This window comes from Thalassophryne amazonica, chromosome 3, assembly GCF_902500255.1.
Source record: "Thalassophryne amazonica chromosome 3, fThaAma1.1, whole genome shotgun sequence".
In the NCBI taxonomy this organism is placed as follows: domain Eukaryota; kingdom Metazoa; phylum Chordata; class Actinopteri; order Batrachoidiformes; family Batrachoididae; genus Thalassophryne; species Thalassophryne amazonica.
The window spans coordinates 125205654-125217724 of NC_047105.1; the positions used below are offsets into that span (position 1 = coordinate 125205654).

General features: G+C 42.7%; 1 protein-coding gene across 2 annotated transcripts in view; it reads left to right on the top strand.

The window, feature by feature from the left end:
- Positions 1-6608: 6608 nt before the first annotated feature.
- The window catches only part of fbxo2 (F-box protein 2), a 53035-nt gene continuing 47572 nt past the window's right edge, over positions 6609-12071 (top strand). The window contains exon 1 of one of the 2 annotated variants that reach the window (XM_034167412.1): positions 6609-6749. The gene's annotated coding sequence lies outside the window, so the exon portion shown is untranslated. The remainder of the gene's footprint in view (positions 6750-12071) is intronic. The other variant, XM_034167413.1, reaches the window with a different exon arrangement.

The window sequence follows — 12071 nt, forward strand, 5'->3', positions numbered from 1 at the left end:
GGCTGGACAAGAGACAAAGTACACGTCAAGAATGAGCTCTTCAAGATATTTAATGATAATATATTTATTAGTCCGCATTAATTGTGTTCAATTTCCCATCATGCACTGTGGTCATATGGGCTTCTCAAATATGGTGTTAATATAATATGGATGACAACCCATTTAGATGTGGTCAAGTTAAAAGACAACTTGCCATATTAAACATCCACATTGTGTATAACTTCAACATTCAAATTTTACCAATGATTTTAATGTAGTGAAATGACAAGTGTCACAGTGACACACCAACCAGTCACACCAACCAGTCACACCAACCAGTCAGCGGTCATCCTGATGTGTGCATACAAGCTGAACTGCTGTATGAAAACTGTATTTTTCTCATTTGTAATCAATATCATGTAGTGGGACAAGGAGTTGGGCTACTAATATGGATACCCGGGTAATCCAGAGGGTTTGATTCTGCCTCTCTGTCACACTCTGCCCATGTGCTTAGACAAGATACTCCTTCTGCATTGTTTCAGTCCACCCAGCTGTAAATGGGCAGCGCCCTTGACTAGGGAACCTGCGTCAGACTGGTATCCCGTCCAGGGGAAGTCATGGACTCTTATCTACTTCACGCTACAGAATCTGAGGTAAGACTAGACACTGGTGCCTGGGACTCAGGGCCTACATGGGACTTTATTTCTTCTTCTAATCAATACCTGAGTGCAGAGTCTACATTGATTGTAAAGAAGCAAAATTGTCCTTTGAGTGACAGGACAGCCTTCCAAATTAAGTAGAAGAAGGTGCTGTGATTGGGCCCAATTGCCCACTGACACGAGGTACAAGGATAATGTCCGCCAAAAACACCCTGATCTGCACTGACCAAAAGTCTAAGATGACCTTATCAACACTTTATGGCTGTGCAATGAGGCAGGATTACGATAGCGAGGCTTTCCTTGTGTGAGCTGGCTTGACAAAGCCTGAAGTTGGGATCAGAAATAACTTGAACCAGTGACAGTGACGCTGACTGTCATCTTAATTTTTAATGCTGGCTTTGCTGCTTCAGGTTCTGTGCTGTGCTCTTCAGGTGTGGGAGGGCATGTAAATATTATATGATATATATAATATTTCGGTAAAAATGGACCTGTCATGTGTCTTGTGTTGTTTTGTTTTTATTTTATTGTTGATCATGTAACTTCACAAGTCTTAATGTATATAATGTATATAGTTTCTCGCTCAATGTGCTTTCCCTGCCGAACATCCACTAAGGCATTACAAGTCAGTTGTGAGTGAAAAGTTCTTTCTTCTGCTTAAGCCCCAGTCACACTAAGGAAAAGTATCAGGAACTGATTCTATACGTTTGTGTTTGCTTTTGTCCAACAAATGTAATTTTCCCATCTGCAAAATGCGCAACTTGTCAGCTGATGTCCAACAAGTCTATCTGAAAGTTTTGATGGGTTCACAACTTGGCGCTATACAAGAAAAAAGTTGATTGATTGAAGTTGATGATATCAGGCGGAGAACTTTGCCGCAACTTGTGAATTTTTTGCTCTTTTGTCCTCTGCGTGTCATTTATTTTTCCTACTGTTGTGCAACTGTTCATCCAGGTGTTCTGATTGGTCAAAACTCCAGCAAGCAAAGAAGGGACTGACACAGTAAGTGCAGCGCCATGTACAGGTGCTGGTCATATAATTAGAATATCAAGAAAAAGTTGATTTATTTCAGTAATTCCATTCAAAAAGTGAAACTTGTATATTATATTCATTCATTACACACAGACTGATATATTTCAAATGTTTACTTCTTTTAATTTTGATGATTGTAACTGACAACTAATGAAAAGCTGTTTGCATGAGGAAACAGGATTTTCAGAGCGCCAAACTCTGCTCAAATGCAGCATATTTGTCTGTAAACCAGGGAAATATTTCTGCTGCACCCCAACTCCACAGGAGACTGACATATTTACCAACAGACAAAATATTTAAATGCATAACTAATCCTTTTGCTCTGTCCGTCATTAGTGTGAGGAGGGCTTTACAACAGGAACGAGCCTCTCCTCACCTGTTGCACTAGTAGTAAATTGCATGATAAAACATTGTGTGATAAAACATTAGTCAGTTCTGATTGTTGGTCCAACAGCTTTTGTGCAGGCAGTAAGTACTAAATGGACTTGGATGAATAGGGAGGTGATGGTCTAGTGGTTAAGCAGTGGGCTGGTGATCAGAGGATCCTCGGTTCAAACCCCCAACAGGCCAGAAAATCACTAAGGGCCCTTAGGCAAGGTCCTTAATCCCTACATTGCTCCCAGTGTGTAGTGAGTGCCCTGCATGACAGCACCCTAACATGAATGTGAGGCATCATTGTAAAGTGCTTTAAGACTCAGCTGAAAAAGCACTAATTAAATCCCGTTCACATTGCAGTAGTGTTCAGAATAATAGTAGTGCTATGTGACTAAAAAGATTAATCCAGGTTTTGAGTATATTTCTTATTGTTACATGGGAAACAAGGTACCAGTAGATTCAGTAGATTCTCACAAATCCAACAAGATCAAGCATTCATGATATGCACACTCTTAAGGCTATGAAATTGGGCTATTAGTAAAAAAAAAGTAGAAAAGGGGGTGTTCACAATAATAGTAGTGTGGCATTCAGTCAGTGAGTTTGTCAGTTTTGTGTAACAAACAGGTGTGAATCAGGTGTCCCCTATTTAAGGATGAAGCCAGCACCTGTTGAACATGCTTTTCTCTTTGAAAGCCTGAGGAAAATGGGATGTTCAAGACATTGTTCAGAAGAACAGCGTAGTTTGATTAAAAAGTTGATTGAAGAGGGGAAAACTTATACGCAGATGCAAAAGATTATAGGCTGTTCATCTACAATGATCTCCAATGCTTTAAAATGGACCAAAAAACCAGAGACGCGTGGAAGAAAACAGAAAACAACCATCAAAATGGATAGAAGAATAACCAGAATGGCAAAGGCTCACCCACTGATCAGCTCCAGGATGACCAAAGACAGTCTGGAGTGTGCATAAAGAGTGTGCATATCATTAAGTGTGTGCATATCATGAATGCTTGGTCTTGTTGGATTTGTGAGAATCTACTGAATCTACTGGTACCTTGTTTCCCAAGTAACAATAAGAAATATACTCAAAACCTGGATTAATCTTTTTAGTCGCATAGCACTACTATTATTCTAAACACTATAGTATGTCCCTACCTTGCAGTGTGCTGGATTCTGTATGTGATTATGTTTCCCACAACACACTGCAGGTTTTAGTTCTCCCTGCATCTTCATATTCTTCCTTTGGCATGTTTTTGTTTTCTCTCCTTTCTCTTCATCAGGTTTAGTGTTTTTGTTCCTCATTGTCAGTGCATTTCTGGGTTTTATCATTTGTCACTGTGGTCTGAATCAGTCCTGGTTGTCATGTTCGGCCCCAGCTCAGGTTTTAGGTCTTAGTTCTTGGTGTAATTTCCTCTGTGGGTTCCGGTTTAACTTTTCATATGTTTATCATATTAGTCTCAGTTTGGTTCTGTTTATTACTTTTCTTCGTTTACAATTTAGTCACTGGTTTCATTCTTTATCTTATCATTTAGTTTTGCAGTCATTCATTTATTCATGGTAGCAGTTATGTATTGTCTGGTTTTGCTTTATTTAGTGTCATATTGTCAGGTCGTGCTCTGATAGTCTTGGGTTTTATTTTCTGTTATCATTTATCACGTGTGTTATTCATTGCTTCATTCAGTAATCACCGGTTTTGTTTATTCTCTGTTTAACCAATAATTGGTTTTGCCATTTTTATTGTATTCACTCTTCTGTATCAGCTCCATTCTAGTTTAGTTATAATCAGTTTACTTGTTTTCCACTTTTGGACTCGTCACATTAGTTCTTAGGATTTCCCCTTATTGTTTTGCTCACGTTAATTATTTGTTTGTCTTGAGAACTCCACATTTTTTACAGTTAATCTGTCACTTTCTCCTCTTGCTTGCTTTGTTTTTCACTCACGCTCGCTCTTGCCTTCCTTACCTCTTCTTTGATTCACTAAACCACACCTCTTTCCAGAACCTTCCAGCACCTGCTTCACATCACCTTGATTAGTTTGCTCCTTATTTAAGCCCTCACAGTTCCACAGCTTACTGCCCGATTGTTGACTTTGTTCACTCTCTCACCTTTAGTTCATGTCCTGTTTGCTTCTTCGTGTTTTGACTTTGCTTGTTTGCTCCAACCTCCGCTTTGCCTTAATCCTGAACTCAGCTAGTATTTTGAATCTGCCTCTGTTTTTGCCTGCTATACTCCTCGATGCTTTTTGTATGATCTCTGCTCATATTATTGGCCACGTTCCAGCCTGTACCCTGTCTGATACCTCTGCCTCATCATGTGACTACCTGTGTACCAAATCTACTGCCTGGTTACAAGCCTTTTATTCATCACAACCAGCCATGTCTCTGAGTCTGCATTGGTCTCCTACTGCTTCCAGTGTCAACCCATCACGAGTCCTGACCCTGGTGTACTGGTACTTCTAGGTTTATTCCCATGCTGTTGTGCTCACATATTTTCTCCTTTTATTGATCTTATTATATGGTATGGGATTTTACCAACTTCTGATTGGCCCATTCGCCACTTTCTGAGCTGTACCACATGCCGAGTTGACTGTTGGTGGAGCCGAGTAGACCGCGCATGCAAAATGAGTACCTCGCATGCAGCGTAGCGCTAGCTAATCGAGCGACGCCTTCTATTGATAACGAATAATCAGATAACACGATACAACGCCTACTTTGGCTGTCAGTTTGTTGACAAGATGGCAGAAGACAGGTTTGCGTCTGTTAGCGACGCTGACTTAAAAAAATTTTACACAAAAAAGATGTGAAGAACACCTGCAGAAATACACAGTCAGCAGCCAACCTGTTTCGCAAGTACGTCACTGAAAAGGGACATGCACCCAACTTTGAAACTTATGACAGACGGTTGCTTGACGGAGTACTCGGTCGATTTTACGCAGAAGCTAGACAGGCGAATGGCGAACTTTATAAGAAAACAAGCCTGATGACTCTTCGTCACAGACTTAACAGGCATCTCAAGTCGATCAATGGGATGTCAGTTGGTGCAGTATGACAGTAATAATAAAGAGTTGAAACTTGAGACTGATTTTTCAGTTTTAGTATGTTTGACAAACTCCCAGTTTTCTTGTTTACCATATAATAAAGCAGTTATAGACTTTTGATTTTGGTGTACCCGTGATTATGCGGACCTGGTCAGGATGGGGTTCACCGAGGCTAATCACAGGTACACCTCATCAAAAGTCTATAATTGTACATTATCTCATCCATCTTTGCAACCCACAAGTCACAGACCTCTCATATAGGATGTGCATGTAGGCAAACAACCTGCAGCTTCCGCACACCTGCAACACATCTAGTGTGAAACAAGCCTCAGTCAGTCCCACTGATCTGTATATATTACTGGATCGCTCATTGGCCCACACACACTCCCCACAATCCACTGAAGCAAACTGGCGACCATCTTGCCACTTCCAATTTATGCAGACCGCACATCCCTTACCTTTTTCGTAACCCTCAGGTTGATCCATGTAAATGTCTTGGTCAATGGGCGCATGCAGATATGTCGTCTTTACGTTCATTTGGTGTAGCACCAAGTTCTCTTGGGCTGCCTTCTGCATGACTACACGTACACTAGTCAGATTGGCCATGGGGGAGAATGTCTCACCATAATCTATCCACGCTCTCTGGCTATATCCCTTCACCACAAATCTGGCCTTGTACTGTTCACGTCCATCACTACCCTCCTTAATAGAGTATACCCACCTACCTCCTACTGTCTTTCTGCCCTCTGGCAATTTGGTCAGGGTAAAGCCACTTTGTCTTGTTTCGGTTTGCCATTCTTCTCTGCTTAGCTTAGCTTAGCTCCCTGGTTTCACTGCGCTAAACTAGCTACCACACTTTTAGCTAATTAGCTAACGTGTTGCAACTATTGTCGTCGTTACTGGGCCCATAACCTGTTAGCAGGTGTACTACTAACACAGCAGCAGGACAACAGTTAGCAACATAGAAAGGTAGATGAGACGAAATATTTCTTCAGCCTTTCTGGCATATTTATTTAGGCAAAACAATACCTCACTGCTCTTCGTGAGCAGTCATCTTGAGAGAAAGAACCCAGAGAGATTCAAAAAGTCTAACACACATTTTTATATGAGGTGTGACATCACCAGTAACTTTTACCTTATAAAAAAACAATAGCACCCTCTTGTGGAGAGGAACAGGAATACCGTGTACAGAATACATTCAGTCAGTCATACACATATGTCAACATATATATATAGAGAGAGAGAGAGAGAGAGAGAGAGAGAGAGAGAGAGAGAGAGAGAGAGAGAATGTGGTCAGTCTAGACTGTTGATGGCGACACCAGAAGTCTCTGAAGGACGGCTTCCGGTGCACTGTACTGGAAAACCACTGTTAGTAGATTTGATCAAGAAATAGAAATCCAAGACCAGTAGAAGCTGCAAAGTCTTTTGCACCACAATCTTTTGGATTAAAATAATAATAGTTTGCGTCGTGCTTATGTAGTTGAGCCTGCATTGTGTAAGACTATCAGTTTGTGCTGATGTTTGTGCGTTGGTCTGCTGGATGGCTGCCATCCTCCGCCTCTGCACTTCCCTCTCTGTGTGTCAACACCACGACATGACTCTGCAGAGCCGCTCGAGAGTTGCTCCGTGAAACAGACTAAACCACAGGACTGCATTTGCTTTTCCCTGCGGTGAGTACCATCCATCCATCCACCCATCTTCTACCGCTTAGTCCAATTAAGGGTCGCGGGGGGCTGGAGCCTATCCCAGCAGTCACAGGGCGTGAGGCGGGGTACACCCAGAACAGGACGCCAGTCTGTCGCAGGGCGCTGTGAGTACCTTTATTTAATATTTAGAACACTGAAGATTCTCCGTGCGACAGCGCTGACTCTCTCTCTGTGTGTGTGTGTGTGTGTGTGTGTGTGTGTGTGTGTGTGTGTGTGTGTGTGTGTGTGTGTGTGTGTGTGTGTGTGTGTGTGTGTGTGTGTGTGTGTGTGTGTGTGTGTGTGTGTGTGTGTGTGTGTGTGTGTGTGTGGGTGTGTGAGAATGACTCAGCTGTTATATTTTCTCAGTGAGCAGTGAACTACAACTGCTCAGACTTACTGGCATCTGGTATTTCAAGTACAGAATTTAATGTGCATTCAGAAAGTAACACAAACTAACCAGTTTTGTATAATGAAAATTTTTTAACAGGTCCAAAGATGTTGAACAGAAACCAATAAAATGCATTCATAAACTGAAATTATATACAGTACATATAAAACACAGTACATCTGGAAAATATTCTCAAAGCTTCACTTTTTCCACATTTTGTTATGTTACAGCCTTATTCCAAAATTTTATCCCTCAAAATTCTACTCACAACACCCCATAATGACAACATGAAAAAAGTTTTTTTAATAAATGTATTAAAAATAAAAAACTAAGAAATCAAAAACTAATCAATCAAAAAATCAAAAACTAATCAAAAAACTGTGTTCATTTGTGGTGACTTAAATATTGATCTGCTTAATCCAAATAAGCATAAAATAACAGATGAATTTATCAATATAATGTACAGTATGAGTTTATATCCAAAAATCACCAGGCCAAGCAGAATTACATCCCATAGTGCTACCTTAATTGATAATATATTCAGCAATGATATTGAGAATAACACTGTGAGTGGATTATTAATCAGTGACATTAGTGATCATCTACCAGTTTTCATCGTTTATAATAGAAACCATCGGCGGAATCAGCCAGAGGAGAAAATAAAATACAGGCGAGTGCGGACAGAGGAAAACATGAACACACTAAAGAAGGATTTACAGGAGCAAAACTGGGAAAAGGTATACAGTGAAAGTGATGTTGTTACCCTCAGTATTTCATTGATAATAATGTCAAGAAGGAAAATAAGGATGAGGTAGTCAACGGTTTTAATCATTTTTTTGTAAATATTGGACCAAGCTTGGCAGAAAAAATTCCCGATTCCCAACCTGAGGATTGGGATAATAATCTCATAGAAAGAAATCCCTGTTCAATGTTCCTCACAGCAGTGGATGGAAAAGAAATTATAGACATTGTGAATAACTGTAAATATAAAACATCTACCGATTTAAATGAAATTGATATGGTGGTGGTAAAACAGGTCATTGAATGGATTGTAGAACCATTAACATAGATCTGTAACTTATCATTTCAAACCGGTAAATTTCCAAATCAAATGAAAATAGCTAAGGTTGTGCCGCTGTATAAGACTGGGGATAGACACCACTTCACAAATTATAGACCTGTTTCTTTGCTTCCACAATTTTCAAAATTATTAGAAAAGTTATTCAATAATAGATTAGACAAATTCATAAATAAACATAAATTACTTACTGATAGTCAATATGGATTCAGAGCACATAGTTCAACATCACTTGCATTAATAGAATCAGTTGAGGAGATTACAAACGCCATAGACCACAAATTACATTCAGTTGGAATATTTATAGACCTTAAAAAGGCTTTTGATACAATCAATCATGACATATTAATCAATAAACTTGAACAGTATGGGATTAGGGGGTTGGTGTTGCACTGGGTGAGAAGCTACTTAAGTAACAGAAAACAGTTTATGAAGTTGGGGGAATATACGTCATCATGCTTGGACAATGCTTGTGGCGTCCCACAGGGGTCAGTATTGGGTCCAAAACTGTTTCTAATTTATATAAACGATATTGTCAATGTTTCCAAAATATTAAAATTAGTATTATTTGCAGATGACACAAGCATTTTTTGTTCAGGGGGGGATTTGCAGGAGTTACTGAGGAGGATCAGTATAGAAATGGGAAAATTGAAAATATGGTTTGACAGAAACAAATTATCATTAAACTTAAGTAAAACAAAATACATGTTATTTGGCTATTGTAATACAGACATACAGGTTCAGTTACAAGTCGAGGGGGTAGATATTGAAAGGGTACATGAAAATAAGTTTCTGGGGGTGATAATAGATGATAAGATAAACTGGAAGACTCATATAAAACATATACAAAGTAAACTGTCAAGAAGCATTTCAGTTCTAAACAAAGCGAAACATATTCTGGACCACAACTCCACTCCGCAATCTTTACTGCTCACTGGTTTTACCATATTTACAGTACTGTGCAGAGGTATGGGGTAATACTTATAAAGGTACAACACAATCACTATCAGTAATGCAGAAAAGAGCTATAAGAATTATTCATAATACTGGCTATAGAGATCATACAAATCCACTATTTTTACAATCCAAAATCTTAAAATTCACAGACTTGGTTCATTTTCAAACAGTATAAATCGTGTATAAAGCAATAAACAATTTACTTCCAGCAAATATTAAAAATATGTTTTTTAACAGATCAGGGGATTGCAGTCTGAGGGGGAAATTTAATTTAAAGCATCAGTGGGCATGAACAACATTAAAAGGTTTCTGTATTTCTGTCTGTGGGGTGAGGATGTGGAACAGATTGGGAGTTGGGCTCAAGCAATGTCCAAGCATGAAACAGTTCAAACAGCGGTACAAAAATATATATATATATATATATATATATATATATATTGATATCGGTTTAGGTGTGTAGGAATCTATGTGTATATGTGGCAAAGGGTATCACTGGTTGTGGGGAAGAAGGGGTAGGGAAAAATAAGCTGATGCTTCACCCTACCCCTTTTCGGACATGTTGGGTACACAGTAGGAACTTTTTTGTTGTTGTCTTCACTGATCTATCTTGTAATTGTTGTTGTATCATATGTTCGAAATAAACAGTTTTCATTCATTCATTCATTCAAATCATGTACAGGGGGCTGGACGCTTCATTTTTCTGGCGTTGCCCACAGAGAGAGGCGGAGAGCTGGGGTTGCATTGCTTATTGCTCCCCAGCTCAGTCGCCATTTGTTGGAGTTCACTCCGGTGAACGAGAGGGTCGCGTCCCTACGCCTTCGGGTCGGGGACAGGTCTCTCACCGTTGTCTCGGCCTACAGGCCGAGCAGCAGTGCAGAGTACCCGACCTTCCTGGAGTCCCTGGGAGGGGTACTAGATAGTGCTCCGACTGGGGACTCCATTGTTCTCCTGGGGGATTTCAACGCCCATGTGGGCGGCGACAATGAGACCTGGAGGGGGGTGATCGGGAAGCACGGCCTCCCCGATCTGAACCTGAGTGGTGTTCAGTTGTTGGACTTCTGTGCTAGTCACAGTTTGTCCATCACAAACACCATGTTCGAGCACAAGGGTGTCCATAAGTGCACGTGGCACCAGGACACCTTGAGCCGGAGGTCGATGATCGACTTTGTAGTTGTATCATCTGACCTTTGGCCACGTGTCTCGGACACTCGAGTAAAGAGAGGGGCAGAGCTGTCGACCGATCACCACCTGGTGGTGAGTTGGATCCGCTGGGAGGGGAGGAAGCCGGTCAGACCTGGCAGGCCCAAACGCATCGTGAGGGTCTGCTGGGAACGACTGGCGGAACCCTCTGTCAGGGAGGTCTTCAATTCCCACCTCCGGGAGAGCTTCTCCCAGATCCCGGGGGAGGTTGGAGACATGGAGTCCGAGTGGACCATGTTCTCCACCTCCATTGTTGATGCGGCCGCTCGTAGCTGTAGTCGCAAGGTCTCTGGTGCCTGTCGCGGCGGCAATCCCCGAACCCGGTGGTGGACACCGGAAGTAAGGGATGCCGTCAAGCTGAAGAAGGAGTCCTACTTATCTTTGTTGGTAGGTGGGACCCCAGAGGCAACTGACAGGTACCGGCAGGCCAAGCGTGCCACAGCCTGTGCGGTCGCAGAGGCAAAAACCCGGGTGTGGGAGGAGTTCGGGGAGGCTATGGAGGAGGACTATCGGTCAGCCTCGAAGAGATTCTGGCAAACTGTCCGACGCCTCAGGAGGCGGAAGCAGCTCTCCACCAGCACTGTTTACGGTGCAGGTGGGGAGCTGTTGACCCTGACTGGGGATGTTGTTGGGCGGTGGAAGGAGTACTTCGAGGATCTCCTCAATCCCATCCTCACGTCTTCCGAAGGGGAGGCAGAGACTGGGGACCCAGAGGCGGACTCATCCATTACCCAGGCAGAAGTCACCGAGGTGGTTAGAAAGCTCCTCGGTGGCAAGGCTCCTGGGGGGGATGAAGTCCGTCCTGAGTACCTTAAGTCTCTGGATGTTGTGGGACTGTCTTGGCTGACACGCCTCTGCAACATCGCGTGGCGATCGGGGACAGTGCCTCTGGATTGGCAGACCGGGGTGGTGGTCCCTCTGTTTAAGAAGGGGGACCAGAGGATGTGTTCCAACTATAGGGGGATCACACTCCTCAGCCTTTCCGGTAAGGTCTATTCCAGAGTACTGGAGAGGAGAATTCGAGCAATGGTCGAATCTTGGATTCAGGAGGAGCAGTGTAGTTTTTGTCCTGGTCGCAGCACACTGGACCAGTTCTACTCGCTCCATCGGGTGCTCGAGGGTTCATGGGAGTTCGCCCAACCAGTCCACATGTGTTTTGTGGATCTGGAGAAGGCGTTCGACCGTGTCCCTTGGGGCACCCTGTGGGGAGTGCTCCGGGAGTACGGGGTCCGGGGTCCTTTGCTAAGGGCTATCCGGTCCCTGTACGACCACAGCAGGAGCTTGGTTCGCATTGCCGGTAGTAAGTCAAACCTGTTTCCAGTGCACGTTGGCCTCCGCCAGGGCTGCCCTTTGTCACCGGTTCTGTTCATTATTTTTATGGACAGAATTTCTAGGCAAAGCCAGGGTGTAGAGGGGGTCTGGTTTGGGAACCACAGAATCTCGTCTCTGCTGTTTGCGGACGATGTGGTTCTGTTGGCTTCATCAAATCAGGACCTTCAGCGTGCACTGGGGTGGTTTGCTGTCGAGTGTGAAGCGTCTGGGATGAAAATCAGCACCTCCAAATCCGAGGCCATGGTTCTCGACCGGAAAAAGGTGCTTTGCCCTCTTCAGGTCGGTGGAGTGTCCTTGCCTCAAGTGGAGGAGTTTAAGTATCTCGGGATCTTGTTCACGAGTGTGGGATGGA